The 27,856-nt window shown below is 47.5% G+C and overlaps 2 long non-coding RNA genes across 6 annotated transcripts in view; one reads left to right on the top strand and one right to left on the bottom strand.

Annotated features, from left to right (window-relative positions):
• The first annotated feature begins 623 nt into the window (after window positions 1-623).
• Window positions 624-20,478, top strand: LOC125620439. 2 transcript variants are annotated; one of them, XR_007352110.1, is made up of 3 exons: window positions 624-1,758; window positions 18,842-19,127; window positions 20,060-20,478. It is a non-coding gene; the product is annotated as an uncharacterized LOC125620439 (long non-coding RNA). The 2 variants fall into 2 exon arrangements; XR_007352109.1 differs by having other exon boundaries at window positions 637-1,758; window positions 18,881-19,127.
• Window positions 7,786-27,856, bottom strand: part of LOC125620440 — a 76,666-nt gene continuing 56,595 nt past the window's right edge. For 3 of the 4 annotated variants that reach the window (XR_007352111.1, XR_007352113.1, XR_007352114.1), the window contains one exon: window positions 7,786-9,469. This is a non-coding gene — a long non-coding RNA (uncharacterized LOC125620440). Of the gene's footprint in view, window positions 9,470-20,992; window positions 22,360-27,856 lie in introns of those variants that run through there. The other variant, XR_007352112.1, reaches the window with a different exon arrangement.

Raw genomic sequence — 27,856 nt, 5'->3', positions numbered from 1 at the left:
GGAAGAAGCTAGGGATCCTTCCCAGGAGGGAGAAGCCAAGTCCTCAGTGCAAAGCCTGCGTGTGTTGAGATGTGCAGACCCAGAGCCAACTCTGTGTCCCAGACCCCTGAGTCTGAAATCCCAAGGCAGGTGTCAGTCCCTTTTCATGAGCCCCTCCTACAGCAATCCGGAGAGAAGCAGCCCAGCAAGGGAACGGAGATTCTCAGCTCTCCTGGGAACTGTCTTCTAACTGGTTTTATTGGGTTGGGACTTTTCATGGGATGCCCCACCCGGGATCTGAAGACCTCTCCCTCAGCTACCATGAAAGAGAAAACTGCTTTTTCTTTCACTGAATTCAGCACCCAGCACACTGGAGGTCCCAGTGCCACTGAATGAGAAGGTGATAGGGCTGTTGAGTCATAGGCAGCTGGGAACCAGAGACCAGGGGCACTCACCTGCTCCCCAGTTCGCCCACCATGGGGCAGGTGTAAGAAGTCTTCAAGGTGTTAGTGGAATAAAATCAGAGACTGTGGGAGAATTCTGCCCCTGGTGGAAGGATCCAGGACTCCTGAGCAAACCTAGACAGATGCTTCTCAATAAATGTTTGATGAATGCATTAATCCTGTCAATCACTCAGGCCCTCACCGCCCCACCAAGCTCCATGGGCCCTATCAACCTGCACACCCCCCCCCAAACAGCCCTCGGATCCAGTCTTGCTTCTGTGGGCACCACCCCTGCCATTGATCAGATCCTTAATCCTTCACCAGCCAAATATAATTCTCTGGGCTTCCCGTCAACCCCCCCTCTGTCCCGGTCTGGCTCCTACACCAGTGACCGCCCAGGAGTGTTCCAGAAGCAACCTTCTCACTCCACAGATTCCAACCCTGCAGGAGTTCCATGGACTGTCCCCGTGCCCTGCTCCCTGCCCGCCGTGACAGCTTCGAGTCCTTCCTTACTTGCTCTCCACCTGGAGGGGAAGTGGACTTGGACCCCCTCCACCCTTTGCCAGCCCCTCGAAGCCTGTCCCCCTCACCCTGGCCTGCACCTCCTGCCCCTGCCCCCCACCCCGTGTCCTCCCACTAGTCTCACTTGCTGTCCCCTCCAGCTCTGCTCACCTCTGTCTCCACCATCAGCCACCGGAGCACCTGGAGGGCAAGGACACCTCTCAGTCCTCTGTGCTACCAGGAAGCCACACTGGTCGCCAGTCAACAGGGGATCAGCCTGGAGCTGCTTCCACCTCCTGAAGCCGTGGAAAACTCCCACCGGAGAAGATGTGTTCTTAGTTAGGAGAGCAAGCTGAGGTCCCTTTTTGGAATGAAACATGACTCTTCCTGGGTGTCCGAGAAGAGAGAGAGACAGGACCGCACACGAGGTGGGGAAAACATCTCTGCAAACTCTGGACAGATCTTGGGGGAGCGGTGGTGTGTAGAAGGCAAGTAGGGGATGGTGGGCCCGTGAGGGGGCTGAGGGCACAGGAGGGAAGGGCAGCGGGTAGCTCTGGGCAGTGCAGGCTGAGGAACCTGGAGGAGCAGGGGGGGCGGGCAGGGTGAGAGTGCTTCTCGTCCTGTGCTGTCACTCACACGCACACACAAGCACACACAAGCACACACCCTGCCCCGCCCTCACCCATTGTGCCAAACCTTCTAGAACAGTCTCTGAAAGCCGCTCAGTGGTGGAGTTGGGGAAGACGGAGGGAAGAGACCATATGCAGAGGGACACGGGAGCAGAGCCAAGGGGGTGGCTGAGGAGTCCAAGGGAGGCCAAAGTCGGAATTGAAAGGTAAGTCTGAGAACCAGCCCGGGCCAGAGATTTGCAGAAACCCAGGGGGAAGGCTGTGAAGGAAGAATTGGGTTCCAGTTGTTTTCTTTAAATATTAAAGTGAGGCTTAGGGCTCAAGGCTGGCTCCAATGAATTGAATTGAAATCCTGATCCGTTTGGGGACCTCGGGGACTGGCCTGCATATGTGTGGAGGGGAGGTGGCTCTCTCCACCCAAGGGAGAGGAACAGAATGTCAAAAATGCTTAGCAGAGAGTATTTCCCGTGGTCGAGATGGAGGCTGCAAGGCCAGAGGCTTCTGAGAGCAGGGAACACGGACCAGGCTTCCCTCAGAAAGGCTGGGAGAACCGCAGAAGAGACAGAATCTTGACACACCTGAGCAGCAGGCCTCAGGGAACATCTGGTCCTCAGATGGCAGGTGGAGTTGAACCCAAGTGCCAACTCCCATCAACGGGTACTGGCTGCCTGCAGCACTGCCTTAGGAGGAATTCCGAGGCTCTGCCTGGCTTCAGCAGGAAAGAAACGATCAATTAATAATGTCTGTCATGGATCCCAGAGCAGGAAGGAGAGGGTGCGTGCTGCCCGGTCGCTGTCCTTGATCTAGCCCAACTTGCCTTTTTATAGATGGAAAATAAAAAGAAAGAACGTCTCCAAAGTGACCTTGTGGCTGGAGTCAAGTCGAATGTCCAACTGGGGGCTCTTCTCTGCACTGCGATCCCTCCCTACACACCCATCGCAAGGCGAGGAAACGGGAAGGTCAATATTGGCCGCGTAGCTGGTGAAACAAAGCACAGAAGCACAGACCTCGCCGGAGGAAGCGGAGGGGAAGCGCTTTAGGTCTATTTCAGGAGCAGATTTTGGCCAATCTCTTTGTTCATGTTGCGGACATGTAGCTTCCAGGGACATCAGGAAGACTGCAGGGTGCCGGGAGCAGTGGCACGTGCCTGTAATCCCAGCAACTCGAGAGGCTGAGGCAGGAGGATCAGAGGTTCAAAGCCAACCTGAGCAACTTAGTGAGGCCTGTGTCAAAAGAAAGATGAAAAGGACCACAGTGCGGGTCACGGTACCCTTGTAGCCTGGGCCCACGCCCAGGGAGTGGGAAACTCCTCCGACAGGGGAGCAGAGGCCGGGCTGGCCCTGTGATCCTTGGCTGGTGTCTTTGCGGTCTCTTTCATTCAGCCCACAAATGTTTTTTTTTTTTTGGTTTTTTTTTTTTGGTTTTTTTTTTGAGCACCTGTGAGCAAACGAGTGAACCAGGAGCCGGGGCTGCAGATCTCCAGGCACCTACATCAAAGAGAGGGCCGAGCCAGGCCCAGAAGAGCTAATTATGCAATTAGTTATTTAATGATAAACGGAGCTAAATGCCACGAAGGGGTACAAGGAGCTGTGGAGTCAAACACCCAGGGAGCTGATGTCATCTAGAGAAGGAGGGGAAGTTTCCGGGGGAAGTGACATTTAAGCTGAAACTGGCAGGATTAAACGGGAGGTGGTGATGGACGGGGGCCGAGGGAGGCAGCGAGAGGAAGATGGAGGGAAGACAGAGGGCAGAGAGAGAACCTGCTCGAGGGCCCAGGGAGCAAAGAAACACGACGTACCTGAAGAAATGAAAGAAGGCCAGAAGGTCGTGAACACAAAGTGTGCATATTTTTTCAGGTCTTTAGAAGGCATCCTCTCTGGACTAACAGCTCACATAAACCTCTTGGCCTTCAGGTTGGCTTTTGGCCCCCACTCAGCCCCTCCGCCAGGTACATTTGTGCAGTATAGAACTTGCACAGCTGTACACGGCCATCCTGTTTCCCCCACTATCCCAGCCCTCAGCAAATAGGCTAGAGCAATGCCCATAGGAGTCAATCAGACTTCCTGTTAAAATGCAGTTTCTGATTCAGTAGCCTGGGGTGGGGCCTGGGCTTTTGCATTTCTAACACACTCCCTGTTGCTGCAGTGGCTGGTGTCTGGACCACACTATGAATTAGCAGGTGAGTTGTGGGCAAGAACAAACAGAGCAAACTGAGAGGGGAAAAAAAAATCCATGGGAGATGATTTTGTTTGATTCAATGCAATCGTTTTGGATCATTCCCCACAGTGTGCATTGGCTTATCATACGAGAGACAGATAAACACAGTCCCTGTCCACAAGGAGAAGGTACTCAGGACCTGGAGACAGGTGAGCCCACACCTAGTCCCCGAGGTCAGCCATCAGTCCCACAAAGAGAGGACAGCTGTGAGCCAGGTCGCCCAGAAGGAGTAGCACAGGGCAGACTCCCTGGGAGAGGTGACAGTCGCAGGAGGAGGAAGATTTCCACACTTGGGAAGTGGGAACAGGTGAGCCAAAGAGCCAGGGTGTACCTCAACCAATCAACAGAGAGATCAGACTTTTAAAAATCAACAAATAAACGACAAGACCTTCAATGCGATCAGGCACACAGATCGAAACCTGGAGGATGGCGGAGAGCAGGGATTAACAGGAGGTAGAACCAGAAAACTCATCCAGCCTTGGATTATCCTGGCTCTTCGATGCCAGGCCAAGAGAGGACAAATAGGAAACTGTAGGTTTTACCAAGAAAAAAAAAGAAAAAAACGAAACCTCGTCAGGGCAGAGCCTGGGCCAAGTGCCCGAGCTCCGGCTCTGCGGGTCCCAATAGGGTGCCCGGGGCTGGTGAGCCCGACAGGGTCCGTGGAGGCAGGAGGCCCCAGCAGGATAGACGCACAACAGCTTTCTGGTGTCTGGGTTTATGTTGTCAACACAGGAAGGTGGGGACAACAATGTGGAGGGCAGACATCAAACTCCACCTGCAGGGACAGCCGGCTGGCAGGGAGGCCACTGGAGGACGAGGTTTCAGAGACGCACTCGATGAGGTGTGGAGCTCCACGGCAATTAGAAAGAAAGCCGTGCCATCATATTTACCCTCTCCAAGACGAAGGCCAGACACAGATGGTTCTATAGGGAGGAGACCCCGAAAGTGCTTTAAGAGGCTGCGGGAAGTGAAACTGCTAATGCACAGGACCCCAGGATCCCTGCACCCCCCGGGGTGCACGTTAGGACAGCCGGCAGCCCCAGACTCCAGTGTCTACCCTGCCCCACCCGGAGGGACCCAGTGGGATCAAGCCTATCCCCAGGGGCACCCAGCGATGACCCCGACTGGCTGTCCTCTCCCCAAACTGGGACCTCGTTACCAGTTATTCCTGAGACGGACAAACACAGGCATCTGGACCAACCCTGTCCAGTGCCCAGATGCTGAATGGGGGTCCAGGGCTTTTCCTAATGTCACCGTTAGACTGGACTCGGAGCCGGAGCTGTGGAAAGGTGGCCCGTCCTGAGTTTCCCTGCTTCCTGCCTCCTTGGGTGCTTGGGGACACTCAGTCCCTCCTCGAGTACCTGCCGTGCTCCCTCAGGGCCGATGCTGAAGCGAGGACACAGGGGTGAGGCAGGTGTGGTCCTCAACAAGAACTTGGCAATACTGTGGGCCTCCCAGTCCCTGGCTCCTAACCTCAGGCATCTCCTCCTCTGCCTTCTGGTGGCTTCCCTCTGCCAGACGCACGGTCTCTCTGCTGCTATCAGGGCTGCAGAGCTCCTGGGAGGTGATGGTGCTGGCCCCATGCCCCCCACCACTGCCCCCCCCCACCATCGAGCTGCAACAGGAGCTGGGGGAGGACGAGGAGGTGGAGGGGAGCCTGCTGCACGGAGCCCTGAGCCCCAGAGCGCTCGAATGCTTTCTCCAATCACCCCACCATCGGCTGCCCAGATGGCTGGGGTGCTGGTGGGCTTCCTGAGCAGCCCCAGCCACAGCCAGCCCTGCTCAGACCTCCTCCCCTAAGTCCAAGTACAGCGTCAGGCTTCTGGGTACTTGAGAGACCTCGCTTTGTCTTCCTGCAGATCCCAAGGCAGACAAGGTCCCCTGCTGTCCTCGATCACAGCCATTTCCGGCGGTTGAGACCGCATCCCTGACAGTCTCTGTCCCAGCAGGATAGACAGCAGTTACAGCTCCAGCACCTGTGGTCACTGAGTGGGCACCTGTCAGGGCTTCCAAAATGTTGGCCATGGAAAAGGGACGGCTGCGGAAAGCCCAGGGCATGGGTGGTACGGGGTGAGCCATTGTTTGTGAGGAAGACAGGCAGGCTCAGACTTCACTGGAGAAGAGTGTGTGCCCGCACGTATGTGTACAGGTACGCACGCATGTGTATTACACACAAAAACATAACGTCTGTCTCCCGGCCCTGCCTGCCGTGAGCGCCTACAAGCACAGAAATCCCCATAGTGACTGGCACCCTGAGCACCCACACCCTGGTTTCAATACCATCCTCCAATAGAAAGAACCAGAAATGGTGGATCCCAGGACTTCAGCTGCCCTTGCCCAGCTGCTCTCTCTTCCAGTCCTTCTCGTTCCTTTCTGACACCTCATCAGACAGCAGCACCCATGCACCGTCAGCCCCCAGTCCTCTGCTGCGGTGCGGAGACACGAGGAAGTATGGCCGGCTACAGCAACCCCTTCGGAAACCCGACGGCCAAGTGTGCAGACTCCAGCTCCGTCTGACTCTGGTCACTTACTCTTTCTGAGGCCCAGATTCTTCCTCTGTAAAATGGGGCAAGTGGTCCATGCAGATCCCCTGGGCTCAGCAGACCTTAAATGGCAGTGTTCACTCATGGCAAGGTGTCGCCCACCCCGTCAGGAGCAGGACTGCCTCATCCATCTCTTCCAGTCCCGACACCCAGCACCATGCCTGGCCCCTAAGGGTGACCGGTCTGTGTTTGCTGACTGTCTAACTGAATTGCTAGTGGACATCTACCACCAGCCCTTCTTAGCCAGTGTGTGCTGACGGCACCTCCCTCTGACATTGGCTTAGAGCCACAGGGATGGACTGAGCTCTCAATACCCCCGACTGATACCCATTGGGGACTGTCCTTCCTAGGACCTGTCCCAGCTTCCTAAGTAAAAGCCCTCAGGAGGAGCACTCCCCCGTTCCCATCTTCTCTGGCTGGCCGCCTGCTCCTGCTCTCGGGACACCCCCTTTCTCTGTGCTTTCATCTCCTCTCTGCCCCTCGTCAGCACCGCCACGTCCGGGCTTCCCGTGTGCAGCGGTGTCTGCCCACCTTGACTCCCTCCTCTCTGCAGCTGCTTCTCCCCGACACCGTGCTTCCCTCCCTGGGAAAACCCCCCCCACCCCCTTGCCGACAGGCACAGGCCCTCAGTCACATCGACGCACGTCATTGTCACCTCTCTGTTGTTCTGGTGACAGACCATCTCTGCCTGCTTACTCTTTGGGAACTGGGGACAGATGATCTCCCTTAGGTCCTCCATCAAGGGTGGCTGCTCTTCCCTCCCGTCCTTTCCCCTAAACTAGAAGCTCTGGTGGGAGGCGAGGCCTGGAGATGGAGTGAGGATGCTCCAGACCCGGGCAGGAGAGGACCTCAAGGCCCAGGAGAGGATGGCCAGAAGCAGCCTGAGACCCCCTTCCAAGGGATCTGGAGCCTGCAGGGAGGGGACAGCCAGGCCAGCACGTGCCATTCACGCAGGGAGACGCGCTGTGTGGGAGAAACACAGGCTCAGCTTCCAAAGGCCTGGAGAACGTTCCTACACCACGTATCAGGGACGCCTGTCACCAGGAGGGCCACTTACCTGACAGCATGGTGGGCCCATAGGTGGAGGGCACACCCAGTGACTGTTGGCGTTGGGGGATGCAGACAAGCCTGTGAGGAAGGAGCATGTGCATGGTGTTCAGTCCTTTGTTCCCATGAGGTCAGCTCTTTGCTGCCCTCCTGGACTGTTCCATGTGACCTGAGTCCCCCCACCATACCCTGCTGGAGGAGTTGCGGTCCCCCATTCCATTGACATCAGGCTTGGTCCGAGGACATTAGGCTTCAGTGAATGGAGTGTGCACACAAGTGACATGGGCCACATCTGAACAAGACCTTCCAGGAATAGCACATGTTCTGTCTTTGCTTTTTCCTGTGCCTTACAACCACATGGCCTAGTCAGAGAGGTAGGTCCCTCTATTTGGCTGTCGAAATAAAAAAGACATACAGAGCAGGGACTCGGCTTCGCCCTGCATATAATAAGTAAAGTGAGAGGAACGTAAACACATATTGCTTATATACCACTGGGATTTGTGAGTATTGGGGGATTGTTTGTTACTGCAGCACAACCTACTGAGAGCTGACTACAACATCTCATATCATCCCATGGTCCTGAGTACTATTCGTATGCTGGTGTCTCCAATATGTCTGTCCCCAGGCAAATCTCTTCTCTGAGCTTCAGACTCATCTATCCAACTGCCAGTTCCAGTCTTCACTAGGGCATCTTGTATGGAAATCCAAGATAACATTCAGCAGGTAACACTTGATTTTACTACTGACCACCCTTGCAAATCTGCTCCTCAAATCTCCTCCACATGATTTATCCAATTTACCTCCAGAGCCCCTAGCCTAAGCCCATTATCTCTTATCTATCCTGCTGCAATCACCTCTTCACAGGCCTCCCCACCTCTACAGCTGCCAGAGGGGTCTTTCTTCACTGTGAACCTGCTTACATCATCCTCTTGCTTGAAGTCTTCCTGTGGCAACTGCAATTAAAACAAATTCTCACCAAGGCCAACCCTTGATCTGGTACTTAAGAGATCTTTGGCAAGGATGAGGATGAGGATGATGATGATTGTGGATGGTTAATTTTGTATGTCAAATTGACTGGGCTGCAGGGTGCCCAGATATTTGGTTAAATGTTATTATGGGTGTGTCTGTGAAGTGTTTCTGGGTGAGATTAGCATTTGAATCAGTAGACTGACTAAAGCAGATAACCTCATCCAATCCATTAAAGAACCAGGTTAGAACAAAAGCAAAGGAGAATCCATTCTCTCTGCCTGTCTTCCAGCTGGGACACCAGTATCTTCCCCTGACTTCAGACTCAGACTGCAATGACACCATCAGCTCGGATTTCTCGGTCTTCATAATCTGAGCCAATTCCTTGTTTTATATACTTAATTGGTTCTGTCTCTCTGAAGAATCAATCAAGAAGAGAAAGAAGGAGGAGGAGAAAGAAGAGAGTGAGTGTTGGGGCCTGTTGGAGATGCTCCCTCTGAGCAGATGCTGAGCACAGACCTGACAGTAGATACCTACACGAGGGCTGGTCCAAGACTGAGCTACCCCCTGCACCATGCTTCTCAGATTCAGGCCCATCTTCACAAGTCAGATGAGGAGCTCAGAGAGCCCACCCCCTCTTCCTCGCTGCATTTCCCAGGGCATAGCTGAGCTCTGGGATAGCATATGAGTCCCTTGACAAAGGTTTTAAACCTCAAGAGATTTCTGCTCCATTGAGTCACCAGCACAATGTCCAGAGATCCTGAGAACTGACACCAGGCCTCCAGTCTCCAAGCCCAGCTTTAGATGGAGCCACCAGCTTCACGTTCAGGTGGAGAGAAGGTGCTCTGATTTTAACAGGTCCCCTTCAAATTTCAGAAGCCAAAACTTATTGTCCAATGTGACAGTATTAAGAGGCAGGGCTTCAAGAGGGGACTAAATTGTGAGTGTTGACTCTGGTGAATGAGATCAGGTGCCCCATGACAGGGCTTAAGTTTGTTCCTCTTGCCTTCTGCCTGCCAGATGAGGGCACAGTGCTCCTTCCCTCCAGGGGGCACAACGCTCAGGCGCCATCTTGAATCAGACCACAGCGCACCAGACAGCCAGACCTGCCACGTCTCCACCTTGAGTTTTCCAGCCTTCGGAACTGTGACAAAATAAATTTATAGTCTGTTATTTTTCATAGCAGCAGAAAATGACTGAGATATGATAACAAAGCCACTTGGGCCGCATGCAGAGAGCACCGTCCCCTGTATTAAGTAAGCCCTGTACAGGGCATTGCTGGGGACGCATAGGGAACCAATGGCTTCCTTCACTCATTTTGATAGTGGAGCCCAGGACTAGCCACAGGTGCTCTTGCTGTGATGTCCTGGGGAGCTACCAGTGGGACGAGGGGACCTCACAATTCTCTGTGGAGGCATGAATCTAGGTCACTTCCCTCTGGCTCAGACAGCCCTCAAGCCACACTCTGTTCCAACCCTGTCTAACGGTGTCAGCCTGCCAATCTGAGATGACTCAGGGTGTTAGGACATGTCAAGCTGAAACACACACCCCTTGTCCCATCCCGAGGCGCTGGCTCTGTTAGAGAAACAGGCCTCACCCACACCTTCTCTTCTGTGTTCCATGAGGTTCGGAAGACAACCACTGATCCAGCTAGTGTTCAAGCCTGTTCTCCCCCATAGAGAAGCTTGACTCTTCCTCATTAGTGAGGACAGACACCTCGGACTCATCCCCACAGCCCACCCGACAGACACAAAGGCAGGAATGAGAGAACGCAAGTAACCCATCAGTGTGAGAGCCCATTCCTTGCTGTCGATTATTAAATGGCTATTTAATTTCTACATCAGCCTGCACATTTCATTAGTAGGAGTGCGCCCTAACCAATTTTCAATCTCTGCCTAAAATGACAGGCTTCTTCCAGGGTTTGCTACTACATTCCATCCCACATGGCAAAAGATGTCAAACGGTGGTTTTTAGGGGCCTAAGGTTCTGTGGTGGTCTCCCAAGGGATGCTGGAAATGGATGGTATTGGAACCAGAATCTCAGCTGTGGGACCCTGAGGCCCCGGGGATGTTTGTAATTTCATCCAGATTAGCTTTCCTCATATCACTATTATATACTGGTGTCCTGTGTGTCATTTAAGTAGATTCTCCAGCCAAACAAAGATGTGAGAGCCACTGCTCTCCCACTTCTACATACACAAGTCCTGTGCCATCACTTAAAACACCGTGTGACATTATAGATGTCTGTTGTCATCTTGCTGTCACCCCTCCATACATCATGCCACATGACATTGTATCTAGGCAGACATATCTTTTGATTTTATATTCAGGCTGTTTACAGGGTATTTTTCAAATTACAAGACCAATCCATGCTGATTGTGGCCATGGAAAGATTTATGAATTACCAGCTTTCTCAGGTTACCTCCCACTCTCTCTCCTCTGATGAAAGCAACACTAACATCTCCGCCTGTAACCTTCAAATGTGCACCTCTGAGGAATAATTGTAGCTATCCCTAAAATCATGAACACAAAAACCTCCCATGAAAATATATTTCTTGATTTTCATCTACAAGTTAAACCCAAAGGTTGTCTGGGTCTCTAGCAAGGAAAGAGCAACCAGAGTTGGCTGGTGACCAGTTTAAGTGACCAGCAAATGGCAGACCCTGCCTCTAAGAGGCACGCTCAGGGTCAGAGGTAACAGGGTGCGCTGGTGCTGCGGTGGAGCAAGCACGAGGCTCCGAGCGGTCGGAGCCTTGCAATTAAGAAGTGCAACAGGCCAACCTGGGAATAAATCCCACCTGGCTGTCTTCTGTGTGTGCTTAGGCAACACACCCTCTAAACCCCAGCTTGCTCTTCTGCAAAAAAAATAAAAACAGAAAGAAGAATAATGCTGCTATACGTAGTGAAAGGAAAAAGAGCCCACACAGACGTGCTAGGAGACTCCACCTAGCACCCAGGAGGGCTGGGAAAGCCACAATTGGGGAAGCTACCACCAAGCACCTCAGTTACGTTGTAACAGCAGGGATTTCCCAAAGCCTTACCCTGGGAATCTCCACTGACCTTCCCAGGCTGCGGCAATGAGGCAGGTGATTCTCCTGACACTCAGGTGGAAGGTCCTTCAACATCACATCTACCTACTTACTTTTGTAAGACTGCTTTCCAAGAATAATGGCCTCCCTGCCTTCTCCACTCTCCAACTCTCCCTAGAGCACCTCTCTTGACAGGAACCACATGGAGAAGGGCATTCTGGGAAATGTAGTTCCCCAGCTCCTCTTCCCCAGTGCAAAGGATACCTAGCAACAGGTGCCCGTGATGCCAGGTGGACAGCCAACAGCCCAGTGCTACCTGCCACATTGGGCTTCTTAAATGAAGGGATGTAGACAAATTCTTAGCAAAGTGCTTGGCACCCGACTAATGCTCAGGAAGTAGCAGTAGTCATGATTCTTTTTATAATTTTGATCCTGGAACGGGTGGCTTTCCACCCAGCCGAGCACACCCACTCCTTTTTTAATGTTACAGAAAATGCTAGGCTTTGGGGTTTCTGTCAAAGATACATTCCCCATCACAGTATCACTCAGCAGGTCCTACTCATTTCTCTTTCAGATCCGATTATAATGGCAACATTTGTAAATTGCTGATCCTTTAATTCCCCATAAGCACACATTCTGGCTGGAGGTATTCAAATCGATTACACTGAAACACATGAGCTAAATTCTCTACTTCTGTATCTCCCAGTTTTATATTCCATGATGATTGTACCCAAAATCACTACAAGAAGGAGGAAGAAGAGGAGGAGGAGGAGGAGGAGAAATAATAATAATACTATGCTACAGGTGTATCTCTACTATCTGTCAATCAAGACACGAGGAAATCCAATAATGGCCCCATTTATGAGCAAGCAGCTCTAGCTTCACAATTGCTATTAATTGCTATCACCAAACATTTCAGAATAATGAGATGTTTTCAATCCAAATTAATTTTAAAAACGCAAATTACACACAAACTTACTTCCCTGAAATTTAAATTCAAACTATTCTGCAGGTAAGAAAAAAATATATATGCTTGTAAAGAAATCAAACTTATTGGACTTCAAAATTCAAAATTCAATTGCAGAAATAAAATAGCTTATGAACCGCAAAGGCTTTGCCCAGTCGGCCCCTGCTCTGGAGCGCAATCCAAACATCACATGGTCACAGGTCAGCGCTTCCTGCAAAGAAATCCATTTGACAAACAAACCTGGAGTAATAGCACCCAGATCTGTAATGCCTTATCCTGATTAATGATGGGCCCCACACTGTCACATCCAGGGTGACGAAGGGTAAAGCTAACATTTTTGGGAGCAGCATTACCTGTAAAATTGCAATAATCTCTAGGGAAAATGACCCAATTTAAACTTATTCTCTCTTTAGCTTGAATTTGTTTAGCTCTTTGAAACTTGTTCTGTGTTGTTACCTGTGTCCTTCAAAGACAGGCTCCTTGATATTCTATATACCTGGCCTCTTCCATCAGATGTCTTCAGAGATTTTAAAAGCAATTTAACCCCTGGTTTACCATAGTATCATTGAAGGGCACATCAGTATCCCAAACAAAATCTTTGGAAGCCGACGCTTTTAATTGGCATGTATTTTTAAAATTAATTAATTAATTAATTAATCAATGTGCACAAAGACCTATTTGTTCTATCAACCCTGGTCTAGATGCTAGGGTGAATGAACCAGAAGTAGTCTCTGATGTCAGGAAGTTCACATTCTAGCCACAAGAGTGAGATAAATGAATATACATATAGAATCACTTCTAGATGTTTAAGTGTTTATCTGAAAGTCTCTTCACTTCATTTGTCTGGGATGAGGTGGGACCAAGTCTATGAAGAACCAGAGGAAGAGTTCTCAACAGAGGTTATAGCAAACACAAAGATCCTGTGGCAGGAAAGAACTTGCCAGTGTCCAGAGGTAGAACTACATTGCCAGACACCAACATACTGACAACATACACACCAATAGGCACCAAAGTCTTTCTAAAATGTTTTGCTAAATACATTTTAGAGTCGATACAAAAGTATTTATAAATATGGCTACTATACCAAAAATAACAGTATCTCACCATCCAGTTTCAAAAATTAAATATAACCATTAAATTTGAAACCCCCAGATGCTCCTCCTCCATCCCATCCTATCTCCCCAGAGAATCCCTAATTCCTAAACTGAATTCTGCTTATTACCTTTACGTCTTTTTGTTTTGTTTTGTTCTTGTTTGGTGAATTTTGGGGAGTGGGGGGTACTAGAGATTGAACCCAGGGGTACTTTACCACTGAGCTACACCACAAGCCCGTTTTGTTGTTGTTATTGTTTTTGTTTAGTTTGTTTTGTTTTGTTTTTGAGACAGGGTCTCCCTAAATTACCCAGGCTGGTCTCAAACTTGTGATCCTCCTGCCTCAGACTCCCAAGTTGCTGGGATTATAGACAACTACGCTTTCTATCTTTCTGACCTTATATCTGATTACCATACTGTTTCATATGTCTTTGATCTTTCAAATTAGAACCGCCACGTTCCAGTATGCTTCCACGGCCTATATTTGCCAGCAGGTCAAAGCTAGAATCAATTTATTTTTTTAATTATGGGGGAAAGGATTCATGGGTGTTAATTGAATTTTTTATTGATATCATTGTAAATTCACACGCAGTCGTAAGAAAAAATACAGAGAGATTCTGTGGACCTTGCATGCAGCTTCCTCCAGCAGGGACATGTTTAAAAGCTTAGTGCAATATCACGATTAGGATATTGACATGATATAATTCCCAGTCAATTCTGATCGCCCCAGTTTACTTATACTGGTGTGTGTGTTTAGTTCTATCACCTTTTCGCATGTGTAGGTTTGTGTATTTATCACCCATCGAGATACTGGCCAAGCCCATTCATCCTGAGGACCCTCCACGTTGCCCTATATAACCATCCATATCTCCCTCCCACCCCACCCCTTCAGTACCCTCCAACAGTCACTAATCTGTTCTCCATTTCCGTTTACTTTTGTCACTTCAAAATATGATGGAAATGGAATCATAGAGTATCTAGCCTTTTTTTCACTCATAATAAGTCTCCTGAAGATTCATGCATGTTGTGTGTGTCTATAGCATGTTCCTTTTTATAGCTGAGTGCTATTCCATTGTATGGATATACCACAGTTTGTTTCACCAATCACCTGTTGAAGGTTATCTGGGCCTTTTCCAAAGCTGCTATGAACATTTGATTCCTTCAAATAAAGCCTCCCAGGATTTTGTGTAGGCATAAGCTTTATATCCCTGGGATAAATGCCTGAGAGTACAATTTCTGGTCACATGTCATTTTAACAGAACTGACAAATCATTTTCTATACTAACTCTACTATTGTACATTTCACCAGCAATTTATGAGTGATCCAGTTTTTTCACATCCATGGCAACATTTGGTGTTCTCACTACTTTTAATTTTAGCAATTCTAAAAAATGTAGAGAGATACAGAATCATGATTTTAATTTGTATTACTTTGATGTCAAATATTAGTTTGTTGCTTACCTGTCTTCTGAGCAGCCTCTTCAGTGAAATATTTGTTCATGTCTTTTGTCCATGTTCTAATTGAATCATTTGGGTTTTGTTGTTGTTAATGTTTGTTTGTTTACTACTGAGTTTGGGGAGTTTTTTATATAATTTAGATACTAGTCCTTTGTCAGATATTGGTTTGAAAATATTTTCTCTGTAATCCATCTCATGGCTTGCTTTTTCATTCAACATTGTTGTTCTCAACTTCACTTAAAATAGACTAATTTTTTTCATTTTTTATTGTTATATAGTACTCCAGGGTACATTCCACTGTTGATAGACGTTGGTGTTATAATGCTGTCTTGTTTTATTTGATTTTCCCAGATTACAAATATTTGCAATTATTTTGTATGCAAAATTAAGCTTGGATATTCAGGTTTGCTTTTTGATTAAGTATCTATATAAATTCTTAGTCCATTCGGGGGTGGGGGGGTATTCTCCATTTTCTCATTGATTTGAGGGAGTCCTGTTGTTTGTTTGTTGTTTACTTGCTTGCTTACTCATTTTACATATTCTCAACATGAATCTTTTTCTACTTATGTGTGTTCCAAATCTCTTCTTCCAGTTTGTGGGCTTGTCCTTTGACATCTGTTGGGATGTCTTTTGATGAACAAACATTTGAATGCAGTCAAACTTTTCAGACTTTTCTGAATGATTGCAATTCTTAGACTTGAAGAACTCCTTCCCTGTCCTGAAGTCGTAAATACCTCCCGTGTCGTCACAGTATTTAAGAACATAGTCGCCCCCACCAAACTGCCTAGATTCAAATCCTAGACAACTCGTTTAACTTCTTTATGCCTCAATTTACTCAGTCACCAAATGGCAATGATATCAGTACCTAGATCACACAGTTGTTCTCAGGCCTAAATAAAGTAATATGCTGGGGCTGGGGATGTGGCTCAAGTGGTAGCACGCTCACCTGGCATGCGTGCGGCCGGGGTTCGATCCTCAGCACCACATACAAACAAAGATGTTGTGTCCGCCAATAACTAAAAAATTAATATTAAAATTCTCTCTCTCTCTCTTTAAAAAAAAATAAAGTAATATGCTGAAGCAGCTGAAGATTGGTGTATGTAAATGTTAGAGCCTGTATCCTCACCATCTTCACCAGGTTTTGAAATATTAACTCTGACATTTAAATCTCTAACTACTTAATATTTATTTTTATATATAGTGTGAGGTATGGGTCCAACTTTTTAAATAAATATGAGTCATCGATTTACACAGCACACTTTTTTAAGTCTCACCAAACTGCAAGACCAACGATGGTAAATCAAATTTTCACCCATGTGTGGAATTTGTTTTGAGATTTCTCTTATCTTCCAAGGGTCTCTGCCTAAGGCAGTGGGCCACTGTGTCTTAACTGCTGTAATGATATTCAAGAAGACTGACTCTCCACCTTACTTCTTTGGCAAATTTTGGCTATTCTTGGCCACACACATACACACACACACGCACACACGCACGCACACACACACGCATATGTATATATATATATATATGCATATATATACATATGCATATCAATTAATGAATATATATTCATATATATGAATACATCTAGAGAGAGAGTTTGGGGGCCAGGATTATACCCAGGGTCTCTCGCGTGCTAGGCAAGGGCTCTACCACTGAGCTCCACCCCAGATGACTTAATACTTACATATTTAAGTCAGTTTGTTCAGATCCCTACAAAAGAAACCTGCTGGATTTCAATGGGAATTGCATTGAATCTATAAATCAATTGGGGAGAACAGTTTTCACATCATTACTTTCCCCTCCATGAAGTTGGTGTGTTATGACTTCACCATTTTTAGTGGTTTTCAGTAGTTTTACATTTTCTCCCTTCAGTTCCTGCACATGTGTTTGAGATTTATGCCTGGGTATTTTGTGTGACTTGGAGGCATTGTACTTGGTTAAGAACAATTTTAACTATTCATTGTTGATGTAGAAAAATGCAATTAATTTTTTTTGCTCCAGTTTTACATTCAGAGACCTTTTATTAATTCTAATAATGTATCTGCATATTCTTTGGAGATTTCTGTGTTTATACTCGATCCTCTCAAAATAATGAAAGTAGAGATTTTCTTCCCAATCCTTATTTCTTCTTTTTTATTGTATGTGATATTTGCTGCGTGCCATTGGCTGGGACCCTCGGTACCCTGAAGAGATGCGGCGATAGCACACATTTGGTTTCTCATCTTCAAGAGGGTGCTTTTGACGCCTCACCTTTAAATGCCACGTTTGGCATAGGGTTTTTGTTAAGAGGTCTTTATCAGATGGGGACATTTTATTTTGTCCCTGGTTTGCAAAAACTTTTTAGAAACATTATAGGTGGATATTGAATTTTATTAAATTTTTTGTATCTATTGAAAAGATCCTATTACTTTCCTTCCTTGTCTTGTTAATGTAAGGAATCACATTGATTTTTTCCATGTTTTAATGTTTACCCAATCTTATATACCTTGGGTAAATTGGCTCATGGCCGTATTATCATTTTTCTGTCTTGCAGGACTGTGTTTACCAATATTTGCCTTAGAATTATGTGTCTATATTCTTGAGTGAGATTTGTCTCTACCGTTTTCCTTTCTCATACTGTTCTTGTCAGGATTTAGCATCAAGATTATACCAGCCTTGTTAGAGAAATGCGAATCAAAACTACTCTAAGATTTCATCTCACTCCAGTCAGAATAGCAATTATCAAGAATACAAGCCACAATAAATGTATGAGTCCCATTCACCCACTGCTGATGGGACTGCACATTGGTGCAACCACTATGGAAAGCAGCAAGAAGATTCCTCAGAAAACTTGGAATGGAACCACCATTTGACCCAGCTATCCCACTCCTCAGCATGTACCCAAAGGACTTAAAATTGGCATACTACAGGGACCCAGTCACATCAATGTTTATAGCAGCTTAACTCACAATAGCTAAACTATGGAACCAACCTAGGTGTCCTTCAACAGATGAATGGATAAAGAAAATGTGGTACATATACGCAATGGAATATTACTCAGACTTAAAGAAGAATGAAATTATGGCATTTGCTGGTAAATGGATGGAGCTGGAGAATACTATGCTAAGCCGAATATGTCAATCCAAAAAAACTAAAGGCCGAATGTCTTCTCTGACATGCGGATGCTAATTCACAACAAAGTGGGGTGGCTAGGGAAAAATAGTTACTTTGGATTAGACAGAGGGGAGTGAAGGGAGGGGAAGGTATATGGGAAGAGGAAGGATAGCAGAATGACTCAGACATTATTGCCTTTGTGCATATGACTGGTGTGATTCTACATCATGTACACCCAGAAAAATGAGTTATACTCCATTTATGTATAACATGTCAAAATGCATTCTACTGTCATTTATAACCAATTAGAGCAAATAAAAAAAATTTTTTTGAAGATTTAGCTAGCCTTATAAAATAGGTTGGGTCATGCCTCCTCCTTTTCTGTTTTATAGACTAGTTTGTGTAAACTTGAAACACCAGTATTTTGAATATTTGTAGAACTCACAAGTAACATGATTTAGAAGGATCTGGTATTTTTCCTAGTGTGCGTCTTAAATCTAATAATCCTATCTATTTGGTTGTCTTCAATTCCACTTATTTGAATCAACTTTATAGTTTGCATTTTCTAGAAATCTTCCCATTTCATCTATTTTCCAGAGCCGTGTCCCGTCAGGCTGTCTGTAACCCTCTCTTGTCTTCTGAGTCGGGGCATCTGTGAACACACTCCTTTTTTCATTCCTCGCCCTGTTTATCTTCTGGATTTTTTTTTCCTTGATCAATGTCACCGGAGAGTTTTCAATTTTGTTAGTTTTCTTGAAGAAACGACTTGGAGCCGGGCCTTCCTGAGGTGTGTGTGATTTCTCCCCACACACGTTTGCTCTCCTTTGTAGTTTTTCACTATTGCTTTCCTTCTGCCTTTCTTGGATCACTTTTAGGTCTTCATTTTTAAACGGCTAATTGGGCTGTTTCCTTAGTGGGAGGCTCTCAGCAGAGGCCACCGCAGGCGCTGAGACCTGCAGGAGCATCGGCAGACATGGTCGGCTCCGGACCCGGGGAGAGGGTGACAGTGAGCGACAGGGGGCTGCGGTGAACACCCCACTCGGAGCAAGGCGACCCCGACAGCCAGAATCGTCCAGCGTGCCAAGTCAGCAGCCGAGGGGGTTGGGACCCTGCCCGGGCTCATTGTCGCAGCCTCTGTTCTCGCCTCCCAAGCGCTAAATGGTAAGTGTCATGCTGGGCGCTGCTTTCCATCGTCCCTTCAATATTTTTTAAATTTAAATACAGAACGATCGACCTCTTTTCGTGGGCAGTTCTGTGCGCTGTAACGTGTGTACAGAGACGTGTGACCACCGCCACCACCGGGGTGCAGAACTGTGCGACTCCCCCGGGGGACACCCACACTCCACTCCAGCCCCTTGGGCTCACTCTCCCCCCCCCCCACTGACCGTCACTGAGCCACTCTCTGTCGTCTCCCAGGAGGGCACCTGCTACTGTTTGATTGGGTCGCTCAAAGAACTAAGTAGTGGAAACTTAATCTCAAGGCCACAGGGCTGGGAGGTGGGGCCTCGTGGGAGGTGCTTAGGTCAAGAGGTGTAGCCTTCATGAAGGGATCAGTGCCAATCATAAAGGGGTGGAGTTCCATCTGGAGTTCCCTCTCACCTTCCACCCTGGGATAACAACCAGGAGGCCCTCCCCAGATGTTGGCACCTTGATATTGGACTTCTCAGCCTCAGAACTGGAATTTCTCTTCTTTATAAATTACCCAGTCTGTGGCATTCTGTTACAGCAACACAAAACAGACTAATACTTCATATAAACAGAATCAGACAGTACATAACATTTGAAAATGGCTTCTTTCGCACAACATAGAGCTTTGAGATTCTATTCTGTGAACCCACAGCTTATTCATTTTTCATTGCTGTGTAGTATTTTGTTGTAGGTTTGTCCTGAAGCGGGTTTATCCATGCACACTTTTAAGGACTTCTGGGTGGTTTCCATTCTTTGAGCAATAATGAATGAATGGATCTGCTATTTGTGCCCAGAGTTTTGTGTGAAATAGGTTGTAATTTCTCTGAATACCCAAGAGTGAGATGGTTGGATCATAGGGTAAGTATAGGAATAATTTTATGAAAATTGATCAAACTGTTTTCCAGAGGGGCTGCACCATGTTCATCTCCACCAGCCAAACCTGAAGTTCAAGTTCACCAAGCTTCCTGCACCAGCATTTGCAGTAGCCAGAGGCTTTTTGTCTATGTGAGAGTTTTCCCCTCATTATTTTATTTTAGCCATTCTAATAACCATATAGACATTTTTGTTTTAATTTATGTTTATTTTATGTTTCTCTAATGGCTAATGTTGAGCTCCTTTCTTGTGTTTATATGCCATTTGTATAGGTCCTTCAGTGAGCTCTCTGCTCAAACCTTTGTCAGTTCTTTTATGAGATTATTTTCTTGCTGTGGAATTTTTCAGTGATTTGAGCAAGGTCTCACTGACACATAATAAACATAATACAAAATGTGCAATTTGATAAGTTTTGACCACTCATGAAATAAAACCAAGATAGCAAACATAACTGTTACCCCCAGAGTTTTCTTAGGAATACCCCCCTTCTTCTTCCCTGCCCCAGTTCCCGGGCAACCATTGCTCTTTCACCACAAATGTTTGCATTTTCTAGAAATGTAAAAAATTTGTGAAATTCTAGAAAAAGTACTGTTTTGCTTGCCTTTTTTATTTAGCAAATTCTTTTCTGGATTCATCCAGGTTGTTGTATCAGTAGTCCATTCCTTTTCATTGCTCAGTATTATTTCATTGTGTGAATTTACCGCTGTTTACTTATCCATTCACAATTTAATGGACAATCGGGTTTTCCTAATTTTCCTAGCCTCTAGAACCATGACTCAAACCTTTGTCCTTTATGAATTTCCCAGTCTCAGGCTAGGGATAGAGCTCAGTTGGTAGAGTGCTTGCCTCGCATACACAGGCCCTAAGTTCAATACCCAGCACCACCAAAAAAAAAAAAAAAAAAATCCAACCTCATGTAACATTAACAGAAAATGAATTAAGTTACTCAATCACTTACTGTGCTTTGGAGGTTTTATTATAAGTAAATTTTTAAAAATAACAATGACTTTTGGTGACCTTTAATAACTCACTCTGTAAGCAGCCCTTACAAAACATTGCAGACGGCACACATTTATCTGGTTAGGGGGAAAAGAAAAGAAGTTGGATTTTTGGACCCTTTTGCAGCCCACAAAGAGGTCCTGTGCAGCCAAGGACCACATCTGGGGAATCCTCAGTCTGAGAAGATTTTAAGGGTCTCTAAGTACAGAGAAAGAGTTCAGGTGTCTCTAAACACAGCCCAAGGGTTTGAAGCCACAAAGGGCAAGACAACCTCAGCTCTACTCCTTGATGCTATAACTCACAAAAATTATTCTGAGAAAACGAGGAAAGTTGCCATGAACAGTTGGTGGTTAGTTCATCTTTCCCACTGAGGGTGAAGGGCGAGTCTTAGGATTCGGCTCGGAGCCTCACGCCTGTTGTATCATTTAATTCTCATGCCAACATGGTGAGGGGACACTATTGTCATTTCTTCTTCAGGGATAAGGAAATTGAGGCTTGGAGAGCTCTGTTTTCCAGGTCAGACAGAGTGGCAGAACCTGCGAGATTGGGATATTTGTGGCTGTTCCTGGAACCACTCCCACAGGGTTGGTTTTGGCAGGATTTGAGCCGTCTGTGCATCCCACTCCCCCTCCCCACTGGCATATCTGTTTTGTACCAAATTTACGGGGCAGCTGAGTTGTTTGGCCTCCTGCACTCTTGGTGGCCCACGGGGCCTGCTGTATAATGAACACACGTGGGCTCCTCCTCTAGAACCCCGCACTTGTTGCCCTGTGTTTCCATCGACCTCGAGGTTGACAGTTACTGCATGTTGCTTGCTGGTGTGGGTGATCTCTGCCATGACCGCCTGGCTCCCGGGAGGGGCCGAGCGAGCTTCTCTTCACAGACAGCTCAACACTGTAGGGGCAGGGGACATCGCCTGCAGAGACCCCCGTGGGACTCACAGGGGGCAGGTCTGATAGGGAGGCCAGGGAGGATGCATCAGGGAGTCTGCGCTTTATCTTACAGATAAGGGATGTTTTCATCTTGGCGGTGCTGGAAACACACCTGTGTCTAGTGTTGGGACCATCCAGGGCCACCACAAGGACGGACCTTTGCATGCTGGAGATCCGCCAGGGTAAAGCGTGTCTATCATCAGGTGGAGACGTGGCTGAGGAGGCTCTCTGGCCTTGTTCTGCCCAGGGTCTCCTCTCTCTTGCCTCCTGTCTCCTTCTCTAACTAGTGCCCCTTGGTATCTCCCGCTGGTCCACAGCAGCCAACACGCCTGGGTCCAGGCCCTCTGGCATTTGCCAGCTGCGTCCCATGGCCTGCTTCTTCTGTGCCTCGGTGTCTTCATCTGTAAAAGGGGACAGCAAAGGAACTCACCCTATGACTGCTGTGAGGACTAAAGGAAGCAAGCACTGCCACCCCCCGCCGCCCCCAGAACCCTTAGAAGGGCACCTGACCCCAAGCAAGCATTGTGTAAGCTCGGCTCTGATCCCTGTGCACTTGATGCAGACCCGACGGCCCAGAATTGCAGTTGACGCCATCCTTAGGCCCTCCAACGGCTCCTGACCAAAGGCTGGACTCTGAGGCAACTGATGCTTCTGCCACCCTCTTTGTCTCCCTTTAGTCCTCCTGACGCCAAAAGGCATTCATAGGAGAACCAGGGATGTTCCTCTGCTTGGGATTCTGCCCTGAAACCTGCGCAGCTGCCTGGAAACTCCTGGGGAGCCCTTTGTCTGAGTCCTCCTCTCTTTACGCTGCAGGAGAGGGCTTGCAAGCCTTCTGAGCTTGGGCGAAACAAGACTTTTGTAACCAAGGGGCCTCTCCAAAGCCAGCCATTCAGGCCTCTGCTCTCTCTGGCCTCATGGGTCCCTCCCAAGACATTGGCAGGTTAATTAAAAGAAAGGAAAGACCCTGTCCCTCCACAGCGTCACTGGGTGACTCCTTGTAACTGTCCTGTCCACATCCGGTGAGTCATACAGGCCTCCCAGATGCTCCCTTCTCTGCACCCTGGCTTCTTCCAATCAGAGAGCGGTTGCCAAGGGAACCACAGGTACCAGTCTCTCTCCATCCCCTGAATCAAGGCCTAATCTACATTGAAAGAAATTTCCATTCCAGAGCTCAGCAGATTTCAACATTTTACAACCTGCTAAGACTACTTCCTTAAAGGGGTGGCCCTGCCTCCACAGTGCTTAAAGCTTGCTCTTTTGCCTAAAATATTCATGGTGCTACTGAGATTTTCTTACAGGATTAATTTGGTTAATCCATCCCTACTGAGATGTGAATGATAGAGTAAAAAGACAATAAAAATCCTTCAGCAGAATCATTGGCAGAATTGAATGAGATAATGTAGGTAAAGTGCTTGGCACAGAGAAGGGATTCAATCAAAAGCCTTTGGGCCAAGCAAAATGGCACAGGCCATAATCCCAGCAACTGGGGAGGCTGAGACAGGAAGATCTCAAATTCAAGGCCAAACTCAGCAACTTAGAGGGACCCTCCGACAATTGGGGAGACTTTGTCTCAAAATAAAAAAAATAAAAAGAGCTGAGAATGTAGCGCAGTGGTAAAACACCTCTGGGTTCAAACCCCAGTACCAAAAAATTTTTTAAAAATTAAAAAAGGTGTCGAGCCTGAGTGAAGGCTCATAGGAGGTGCAGGGAGCAGGAGGAGGTTGTGGAGGAGCAGAGGAGATGTCTGGGGAATTAACTTGGCCTCTGTGATGTGGCCAATCACTCTGCAGCCCTGCAAGAAGGACCCTCCCATCCCCTGACCCTTCTTCAGAGTCTGGACTGTCCACAGTTACTGATTTCCTTGAGAAAGAGAGCCAGTCATCTAACTGCAATTGCCTTTCTTCATTCCTCATCAGGAGCGCCATTGTGTCTAATTAATTTTTGAGCGGACTCAAGAGGGATTCCAAAGAGAGCCGACCCCTGGTTGCCTTTCAGGGTCTCCCAACTTCCTGCCATCCCAGGCTGCTTCTCAGCTCCTACACCCCCCCTCTCCCATCCATAGCAGTTCAGTTGCCTCCCACATACTGACACCCGCAGGCACCCAGGAAGTCAGATGCGTGCGTGGAGGCATCAAGAACAAGTATCCTGACAAGCCAGGAGGAAGCCTCATCTCCTTTTATGACCTGGCCTCAAAAGTCACCATGTCCATCCTGCACTCCTCTACCTGCTGAAACAGTCACAAAACACCCAATTGCAAGAAGAGGGATGTAGACCTGTCTCCACATGAAAGTGGCGTCAAGGTCAAGGTCAAGGTCATGGGTCTGTGGAGCTACGGTAACACAGTCCCACGAACTGGCCAGTTCCAACAGCAGAAACGTATCGTCTCAAAGTTCTGGAGGCTGGAAGTCCAAGACCAAGGTACTGGCAGGGTTGGTTCTGTTGGGGATCGAAAATCAATACCCAAGCCCCACACTATGGTGGTGACTTTGAACAGAAGGAGCCACCTCGAGGCTTCTCTCCCACCTCCGCACCCTCTGCCCTGTCTCAGATCCTCATTCTCTTCCAAGTGCAGGGCAGGGCTTCCTCTGAGGCTCCCATCCCAGAGGCAATGCAGATGCTCTGAAATCTCATTAACAAGGAAATCACAAACACCTGAGACCAGAAATTAACCTTCTCCCGCCTTAGGACATCTGCCTGGACAGAGCTTTCATTTATACTCAGGGCAGCTCTGAAAAATTCCCTGAGAAACTTTATCTATCTGATAAGACAAACTGTGCTCGGTGCTTTGCTCCCCTCGAGCCCCATAGCCTGTCATCACCACCCTCCAGGATCCCCAACGCCACCACCATCCAAACCCCCTTCCTCCCTGAAATTGGAAGTTATTGAAGCCTCAACCATCTGGCCCTTCAGAGAGGCTCCAGCTTTGCATACAGCTCCTGTGCTGCGGTTTTCCCCGTGCGTGTTAACACGCTGTGTGTCCTCTCTTCCCTGTAGTGTGGGTATTGTCAGCTCCCTGGAGCAAACTTTCAGAGAGTGAAGACAAGACTGTGCCTATAGTTCCTTCTGAGGGTGAGGGAGAATCTCTTCCCTAACTACTGAGGTCTGCTATCCATCCTTGGCCTACAGAAGCTTTATCTCCACATGGTGTTCTCTTTCTGTATCCAGATTCCCCCCTTTTATAACAACACCAGTCATATTAAATCAGGCGCAGAGTCTAGCCTGAGAGCCCCCCGAGGCTGTCTCCAGCAGAGGGCTCCCCACCACCCCACTTTTTGCTCTGCAACAGTGGGCCCTATGATCTATCAAGCCCCATCTCTTCCCACCCCCAACACCAAAACCAAGTAAACGGTTATGGTTTGGGTCTGGATGTCCCCCCCGAAGGTTCGTGTGTGGAAGGCTTAGTCCCCAGTGCAGTAGTGTTAACCAAGGGGTTGATCCATTGATGAGTTTATAGCTGAATGAGCTTTTAGGAGGCGGGGTCCAGATGGAGAAAGTAGACCACGGGGGTATGCCTTTGAAGGGTATATTTCATTCCAGAACATCTCTCTCTCCCCCGCCCCTCACTATTTCCTCCCTGGCTACTGTGAACTGCATGAACTGAGCAGCCTTCATCCGCCATACCTTTCCTCCATGATGTTTCGTCTCGCCTTGGGCCCAAAGCAACAAAACCAACTGAGCATGAACCAAAACCATGAGCCAAAATAAATCTTTCCTCCTCTTCTAAGTTGATTTTCTCAGGTATTTTGTCACAGCAATGAAAAGCTAACTAACACACAAACCAGAAAACATTGGGAGTTAAAGTGGGATTACCAATCCATTTGAGCGTTGCATGATTCACTTACCTGTGATACCTTGAACAGGCGGATTCATAGGAACATAAATAAAATAGGGGTTATCAGAGACTGGGAGCCAGAGTGAGGGAGTAGGAGTAAGTATTTAATGAGTACAGTAGAATTTCTGTTTGGAATAATAAAAATAAGTTCTAGAAATGGATAGTGGTGATGGCATACAACATTGCAAATGTCCCTAATGCCACACTTCTAAGGAACTAAAATACTACATTTTCTGTTATGTATATTTTATCACAATTTTTTAAACAGGTTCCATCTGAGGCAGACAGGGAGCCAGGGAATACAAAGACAGTCAAACTTCTTAGGGCCCATCATTTTCCAAAGCACAAATTAGTTCTAGCTGTTGCCATTTTGCAGACGAGGAAATAAAGATCCAAAGCATTAAGTATTCAAGGCCACCAGAAAGGCAAAGCGCAGACCCATTATCTCTAAAACACAGGCAAAGGAATCCACCCAGGCAGCTGGCCTTTCAGGGGATGGAGCTGTTTAATTTCACAAACTCATTACACACCAGAGCTGGCGGGACCCTTAGAGATCTGGCTTAATCTGTTTGGAGGACAAGGGATCTATAGTCCTAGCTGGCCGGCTCTTGGACCCTGACCAAAGCCCGCGGAAGCTGTCTGGGCTTGCTGTTCCCTTGTCCTCTTGCTGAGGAAGTGGTGAAGGATGGAGGTCCACCCTTCTCCCTTGTCCCACCCATGTGACCTCAAGCCTGTCACTTACCTTCTTCATTTCACATCATATAATGGCTATAAGCGGACAAGAATTGCTGAAGATTATTGAAAAAGAGGGTTAAATTACTTAAATTTACAGAATAGGGTGCCGTTATCATCCACCAAGCACAGACGCATCGCCAGCCTGCTCTGAAAGTCAGCTTCAAAATACCACGGTGGAGGTAAGAGCCCCAGCTCACAGACAGACTGCTGCCTGGGTTCTTTTTTATCATCATCATCATCATCATCATCATCATTAATAGTTATTTTATTGAGGCCTAATTGACATACAATAAACCATGCATACTTAAAAGTTTAACATTTGACAAGTTAGGACCAAGCCATTCACCCCCAAAACCGTCACCTCCATCAAAGTAATTAAAATCTCTGTCCCCCAAAGTGTACTCTCTTTTCTGTGCCCTTTGCAATCCCTTCCTCTGGCCCTGCCCATTTCCCACCCCTCCATCTCTGGGCTATACTGATGAGCTTCCAGTCATTGTAGTTTGGCTTATATTTTCTAAGGTTTTTGTATAAATGGAATCCTGCGGTGCCCATTCCATACCTGGCTTCTTGCACTCGGCATCATTATTTTGAGACACACCCATGTGGTTGCACGTATCAATAGTTCATTCCTTTTTATTGTCCAGTACTAGTGTATTTGCCATGATTTATGAGTTCACCCATTGATGGGCATTTAAGTTGTTTCCATTTTGAGTCCATGATAAAGCTGCTAGGAATATGCATGTACCAGCCTTTGCACTGATCTACACTTCCTTTTTTCCTTGGGTAAACATTTGGGCATGGAATGGCCCGTCCTAGGATAGGTATATGTTGAACTTTTTGAGAAAATGCCAATCTGTTTTCCAAAGTGGCTGTACTGTTTTGCATCCTACCCACTGTGTGTGGGAATTCCAGCTCCTCGGCATCCTTGCCAACACTGGATACAGTCAGTTTTTTAACACTGGACCCTGACCCTGGCCATTCTAGTGGGACCAGTACTATGGTGGTAGCTCACGGTGGCTTTAATATGCATACCCCTGGTGACTAATAGTGCTGAGCTTATTTGCCACCCCTGCACCTTCGTTGGTGAAGTGTCTGTTCAAATCTCACCAGTGCCACTCACCAGCTGCATAACTTCAAGCAAGTACCTCAACCACTCTGCCCCGGATTCCAGATTCTGGAGGATAAAGACAGCGCTTCCCCGTGGGATGATTGTGAGAGCCTCTCCAATCCCAGTGCCCTGTGTGCCTACCCCCACTTACCCACAGATCCCCCCACAAGGCAGGAGCTCTACACCAGTGTCTGAGCTTCCTCCTGTAGGGAGGACGCCTCTC

This window comes from Marmota marmota, unplaced genomic scaffold (assembly GCF_001458135.2).
Source record: "Marmota marmota marmota unplaced genomic scaffold, marMar, whole genome shotgun sequence".
Classification (NCBI taxonomy): Eukaryota; Metazoa; Chordata; class Mammalia; order Rodentia; family Sciuridae; genus Marmota; species Marmota marmota.
The sequence above is the reverse complement of the archived record's forward strand: the minus strand, read 5'-3'. Positions and strand labels throughout refer to the sequence as shown.